This window comes from Olea europaea, unplaced genomic scaffold (genome assembly GCF_002742605.1).
Source record: "Olea europaea var. sylvestris unplaced genomic scaffold, O_europaea_v1 scaffold2836, whole genome shotgun sequence".
Taxonomy (NCBI): domain Eukaryota; kingdom Viridiplantae; phylum Streptophyta; class Magnoliopsida; order Lamiales; family Oleaceae; genus Olea; species Olea europaea.
This window is the reverse complement of record NW_019246870.1, coordinates 58,019-65,427: the sequence shown is the minus strand read 5'-3', so window position 1 is coordinate 65,427 and position 7,409 is coordinate 58,019.

Below are 7,409 nucleotides of genomic sequence, written 5' to 3'. Positions count from 1 at the left end.
GCTTGTTGTATGAGCCAAGCTTCAAACGTGAGCATTTAATGCCTACCACACTTGGTGGTTGATGGGAGTCACATCATAGAACATCTAATGTCTCTTTCAAAAAGTTAATTTTTATTTTTATTTTTATAAAGATCCAATTCAATTTAATAGTTTTTTTTTAGACAAACAATAATATTTATTACTATATCATCATCTCGTAAACAAGCATTTAATAATGTGTGCAGAGCATGGCTTATCAGAGAGAACATTTGTCATTGATTTAATCATAGATAAAACTCTACCTACCATATATTTCATTCATGTCAAAATTATGATAAAGTTATATAAATGTATTATAATAATAGGAAAATTTATGGCTCCCACCATAATTTAGAAGATTAGGATTGGAAATTTGCATTTTGTGTTAAGAACTCCGTGAAGATTTTTTATGATGCAACAAATGCGTGCAGCAGTGTTTACTATTCTGCTTCTTGTTTTGTTTTACAATATTTTTTCTATATTGCTAAAATATTTTATAAATATAAGAGTTCGCGCAATTTTCATTGATATAATATTTTCTATGGAGGTAAAATTTTGAAAATATTGAATTGTTGCCCGCTTTATTTATTTTTGCCTCCATAAGAGATCCTCGATTTAATTTAGAAGGCACTAAAGCTATTAAAAATGAAATTTTACAGAACTTGACTTTGGAAGTACTTATGTCCCTAGCAGTTTTTCATGTCATTCTTATCTCCTAACTTTTCATTAGTTATAATATTTTATATTTGATAACAAATTTATTTCCAAAAGTTCATTTCTCGCCAAAATATGGTCTTCGTAGGTCTTGGAGTCTTGGTTTTATAGCTTCAGTTCTTTACGATGTTTCTTCTAACATTGCACTGCGGATTCAATAGCAGCTCCTATTCAAGAAGACCGGAGATAGTGTCTCTCGGTTCCTTCTCTGATTCGAGGAATGAAAGTGGAATTCCATCCTAAGAAAAGATTTTAGCACCCAACCCCATCCCTTGGAAAAAAAAATGGTAGCATCGAAGAAAGGAAATGACATAAAACAATTTATTTTCTCATCATATTTTGAAAAAAATAGTAAATAAAAAGTGCGAAAAATAATTTTTCCTCATTTCAAAACATGAAAACAAAATATTTTGATATAAATCATCACAAGGACGAGACATACTAAATAATGAAATGTTGAAGATAAGAATTCGACAAAAAAAATAGTGAAGAAAATAATTGCTACAATGAGCAAAGATTAAGGGACTTCACTATAATTGAAATTTGGTGTATCAAGTAAAAATTGTCGTGGTAATATAACCATCCATATTTTTATGGTTATGCAATCAAATTAATAGAAAAAATAATACTAAAAAGAGATGAAACATCGAGAATATTATTTTGGCTATTATTTTTATATTTACCAAGAGTGAATAATATTGACATAGATATGGACATGTAAAATGTGACTTACTATTGATTGGGTGGACTCTAAAGAAAAAATATAGAATTCTCATTTCTCTTTGAAGGAGCGTAATTTTTAAAAATGGTCATCTTTTTCAAATTTTTGAATTTATTTTCACATAATAATAGAAAAATTAATTTAAAAAATTGTAGAATTTAACTCTTTTCATTAAATTCCATGATATTCATTTACTGTGCGTTGATTTTATATTATAATGTTGCTACTGGCTTAATCAATTGCATTTTCATTACACTTACATTTTAATACCTTCATTTTATTTTATTTTTTGCTAATATTTAGATTCAGGTTCCTCAATTTTATTCTACTAAACAATTAGTAAGTACTTCATTTGTCATCATGTGACTAATTTTTTATTTATTTGCTATTTACTATAGATAATAATTTGTATTTAAATAAAATTATAAAATAGTTGTTGCCTTGCGCCTTATTTCTACATAAATTTAACTAAACTTGAATTTTTTAAATTTGATTCTTAAAATAAAATCCTACATTCCCTGTGGCTAGAGTTGTATATGTGGCTCATGGAAGTCTTTTTTAAAGTTTTATGTTAGAAAATTAAAAAAACTACTTGTTGTCTATGCACCTGGACATGATTGTCCCTTTGCTGACCCGTAAGTGGCCTGCATTGCACCACCCAAAGACCTTGTGTAAATCAAGACAATTATAATTTTCATGCGAGGGTGGAGGTTCTAGTGAACACAGATTAAGAAATTTAGCCTTGTTTTTTTTGTGATTCGAGACCACTAGGGGCGTGGTGGTAGCTGATCATGTTTCTTGTATTGGGAGGGGGGGGGTTTCTTGCCTGCTGTAGCTGAAGTAATGGCACTCCAAGCGGGACTGTTGTTTGCCCTAAGACATGGTTTCATGATGGAGGTAGCTGAGTGTGAGAGGAATACCGTGGCCATCATCTAGCTGCCTTTGTATTTTTGGGGTGTATATATCAAGTGAAGCAACAAGAGCAATTGATGTGCTACAATATTTGAAGACATTCCAAATGCTTGTATTACTTACAAGTTCTTTTAATAATACCTTATCTCCAATCAATTATTGGCAAAGATTGATTGAATTGAATATGTTATCAATTGAGAAAGAAATGGTCTAACTAGGAAGATTATTCAAATTTAATAATGTTTTTGGCTTTAAAATTAGAAGAAGAATAGTATTTAATTGATTATTTGGAACATTATCAATTTTGTTATTTGATTATAATATACATTTTATTTGTTGTTTTATTGTTTTAAATTAACAAGTTCACTACCAACTCCAAAATACACTTAATAGATTTTACACATATACTACAATTTTGGGGCCTAATTTATGAAATTCGCCCCAGGCCTTGAAAATCATGTAACCGACACTGCTCACATTCTTGTCGGGATATTGATTAATGGAATACATATTTGCTCAAAATGTGTTGATTCACAACATAATTTGTCATTCTCAAAGCCAGTTGACTCAACAACCCCAATTTTTTTGGTCTACCTGTGTATCCCTAAGTCCAACTTGACATAACTCCCTCCACCCCACACCTTCATGGATTACAAATCAGGCCAGCATCATTTGAGTAGTAGAAGCGGAAAAGTATTCGTAAACGACTTTCCTTCTCGTAAATAGCATGTGCTTGAAAAAATTGTACATGACCTGCTAGGACCTCGAAAATGAGATTTGGCCAGAACTCGAGCAAGCCCATATATGGGCTCATGCACCCCAAAAAGCGGGCTAGCCTATCATCTTGATGCAAGAGTGACAAGCAATTAATGCCTGCCACATTTGGCGGTTGATGGGAGTCACATCACAGAATATCTAACGTCTTTTAGAGTTGTTCTAGTTCATTTAAAAATGTTAAAAAAAATTAGAAAGCCCCAATTCAATTTAATAGTTTATTTTTTTAGAAAAGCAATAAAATTTATTACTATATCATCGTCTCGTAAACAACCATTTAATAATGTGTGCGGAGCATGGCTTACCAGAGAGAACATTTGTCATTGATTTAATCATAGATAAAACTCTCCGTACCTTATATTTCATTCATGTCAAAATTATGATAAAGTTGTATAACTGTGTTATAATGATAGGCAAATTTATGGCTCCCACCATAATTTAGAAGATTATGATTGGAAATTTGCATTTTGTGTTAAAAACTTCTTGACGACTTTTTATGATGCAGCAAATGCGTGCAATAGTTTACTATACTACTTCTTGCCGTGTTTTACAATTTTTTCTACATTGCTAAAACATATAATAAATATAAGAGTTCACCACGTTTCATTGATGTAATATTTTCTATGGAGGAAAAATTTCAAAAATATTGGGATATGTTGCCCACTTTATTTATTTTAGCCTCGATAAAAGACCCTTGATTTAATTTAGAAGGCACTAAAACTATTAAGAAGGAAATTCCACAGAACATGACCATGGAAGTACCACTTTTACCTGTAAATACAGAATTTTTTCTAAGTGAAATGTATAATAGTCATGCTGAAAAGGAAAGCTAGTGCAATTCTACTCCCCAAAGTCAAAAGAATAGCGTAATTCTTTTACATGATTTATGGGATTCTCTAAACTCCTATAAAAGTACTCCCTCAGTTAGTAGTAGTTAATCACTACCTAGAACAGTAGGTGATGATACAAATGTTGAAATATCCTCCGAGTTATCTAAGTATTACAAAGTGCAGATGTTAGTAGTACTTCAGAACCAAAAGGAACAGAGAAACTTGATTTTCTACAGTGGTGGAGGTGTAATAAACGATAATATCCAATTGTAGCAAAAATTGTACATGATCTACTAACGCCTCGGGTGTTTACAGTAGCATTCAAGGTTGTGTTTAGTTTAAATAGAAAGATTACAAACGATCAAGGCTAAAAGAAGATATATTGGATGCTCTAATATACTTGAAAGACTAAGAATGTGGAGAATTATGTTTTTAAAATCAACTTAATAGTTGAGAAGTTGCAACATATCCAAGCATAAGATCTTAATATTTTAATTTTTAGTTTCTTTATTTAATTGCATCATTTTTTACATCTTTTTTAAAAAAAAAAAAATTGTACACAAAATATCTTATTTTTGTACAATTTTAATTTCGCTAACATTAAATGTTGTCAGTCACATGCTCAAAAAAAATGAGAAGGGTTGTTACTTCCTCTTTAAACCACTTGCATAATTAAATTTTTTGGTTTGTAAATTAATGACCAATTAATTTATAACATTCAACAACTTTGGAGTCTAATTTATGAAATTTGTCCTAGGCCCCAAAATTCACAAGACCGGCACTGCTTACATTCTTGTGGTCCATTGATTAATGGAATACATATTTTATTTGTCATTCTCAAAGCAAGTTGACTCAACCACCCCAATTCTTTTTGGACTACCTATGTATCCCTAAGTCCGAACTCGACATAACTCTCTCCACCCCACACCTTCATGGATTAAAAATCATTTGATTTGACTAGTATGACTTTCCTTCTCGTAAATAGCATGTGCTTGAAAAAAACACTTTTTGTTTCATACTCTCTTTCTCTCCTTGCCTGTACACACATCATTTGCAGCTATGATCCCAAAGAACACTTGTTATTTCATTCTCTCTGTGTTGTTTTTCCTATGTTTCTATATTAACATCAATCTTTCACTAGGAGGAGACAGCATCAGAGCAAACCAATCTCTCTCTGGAAAACAGACAATCGTGTCTTCTGGTGGGACTTTTGAACTGGGATTTTTCAAACCATGTACTTCTTCCAGTTATTATATTGGAATTTGGTACAAAAATATTAGTCCAATGACCATAGTTTGGGTAGCAAATAGGGAGACACCCATTTCAGACATGAACTCTACAGAACTAAAGATTTTAGATGAGAATTTGGTGCTTATGGATGAGTCCCAGGTTTCAATTTGGTCCACAAATGTAAATTTGACAACCTCAAATTCTGTAGTGGCAACTCTAGGTGATAATGGAAATTTAGTTTTGTGAGATGAGTCAGAACCTAGGACAAGTGAAGCACTTTGGCAAAGTTTTGATAATCCAACAGATATGTTGTTGCCCAGTAGCGAGATTACCTACGACAAACGTACAAAAAAAGAGAAAATCCTCACTTCGTGGAAAAATTCCGAGGATCCTACGACTGGGCTTTTCTCCAATGAATTAGATCCAAATGGGAGACAATGTATTATAAGATGGAATAGGACTAAATGGTTCTGGACTAGTGGAGCTTGGAATGGGCATTTTTTCAGTTCAATCCCTAGAATGAGTCTGGACAATTTTTTTAATCATAGTTGTTAGGCAATTTTGTTGTCAAACGACCTCCCCGAGCGATGATGTAACCTCGGTTGTTTATTATCAATCGGCCTCGGCCAAATGATTGATCAATACATCGACACAATTATTGAGACAACACAATCCACTTTAGTTTTGGACCGTTCGAAGCAACCTATTTTTATAGTGTTGCTCACGGTTCTCGCACCATTCCTTGGAAGGCTATATTATTATTGTTGAAGCCCACTTAATTGAGTCGAGCCTCGTTTGTTGGTCCACCACTTAACCCTAATTGTAACTTACCTATTTGGACACTTTACTTGGCATATAATCCCTCTCTTGTCTCGGCCTCCATAGAGTGAAATTTTCTCTTCTCTTTGTGAGTCTCCCTCTCAGTCTCTCCCTTCTCCCTCACTGTGACCTTAGTGGTTAACCTATTGTGGGTACATTAATGTGTTTCTCCTTCTTCAATTGATAGCAATCGGAGTGGGGGCAGCAAGGGTGGTGTTGGAGATGTCTCAACGAAATTGGTGTCGATGTTGTGGTAAATTGAGCCCGGTTTTGCATGTGGTGGTGGTGGAATTCATCCCTACATCTGGTATCAGAGCTGTAGCAGCTTTCCCGGCTTGAAAATCAGCAAAAAAACCGGCGGCAGTCTCGATTTTGGGTGGAAAAACCGTGGCTGCAACCCTTATTTCCAGCCAATCCGGCCACTTTCCGATGAAACCGATCCCATATTCGGGATCAGCAGGCTGAGGCGCTCCCTCGTAGGTGGCGAGTGGCGACGGCGGCGGCGGCAGCGACTGACGGCGCGTGGGGCTTCGACGGCGGCGCATGGCGGCAATTTCGGGGGAACTTCCTCTGGGCAGTTTGCTTATTTTCATCCCCTGAATGCACTGACACTGTTTATTTTCTGTTTCAGGTTATACAAAAAAAGTTGGACAATTTTGCCCCCGGTGGATCGTTAGTTGAATCTGCATATATCTACTGGATTACTTTAGGCCAAGATTGCGGCCCTAAAGTAGTAGATTCGCATCTCTCTCGATTATACGGACTTAGACACGTCCGCTCTGATAAATTGGCTTAACCCGTTAATTTTTCAGCATTAGCGCATCACCGTGTGGGGTGACAATAGGTTGGGGGTTGTCATTGCTTGGCAACCATTGCTTGTGCTAGAATTAGGGTTATGTGCTCTTTATTGATCATTTTGATTGAATATTTGTTTTTGGATTTCATCAGTCTTGTAATTCTTAGTGATCAAATTACTGTGGGACTAGTTATCTACTAGACGTATTTTTTGCTGCACTGTTATTTCCGCTGCTTACTTATTCCGTTAGAAATACTGTGACTTTACCCTTTCGAACATTCCCTTGATCTAAGACCGCGAGTCTTACGAAACCTTGGGAATCTAGAACGGTGTATATTGTCTGTGACCCCTAGGACTACTTTGTGTGGTTTGTGCATTTTTTGACTATTGCGCGAAGATGACAACTCACAGTTTTGATTTGGGAATTTTTAATGGAAAGGGTGACTTTGCTATTTGGCAACAAAAAATGAAGGGTATTTTAGTCCAACAAAAGGTTTCAAAAGCCATTGAAGGCAATTTTTCAACTGATTTTTCACAAGAACAAAGAGAAGAAGCCGATGAGCTTGCTTATACCTCAATTATCTTACACTTGTCT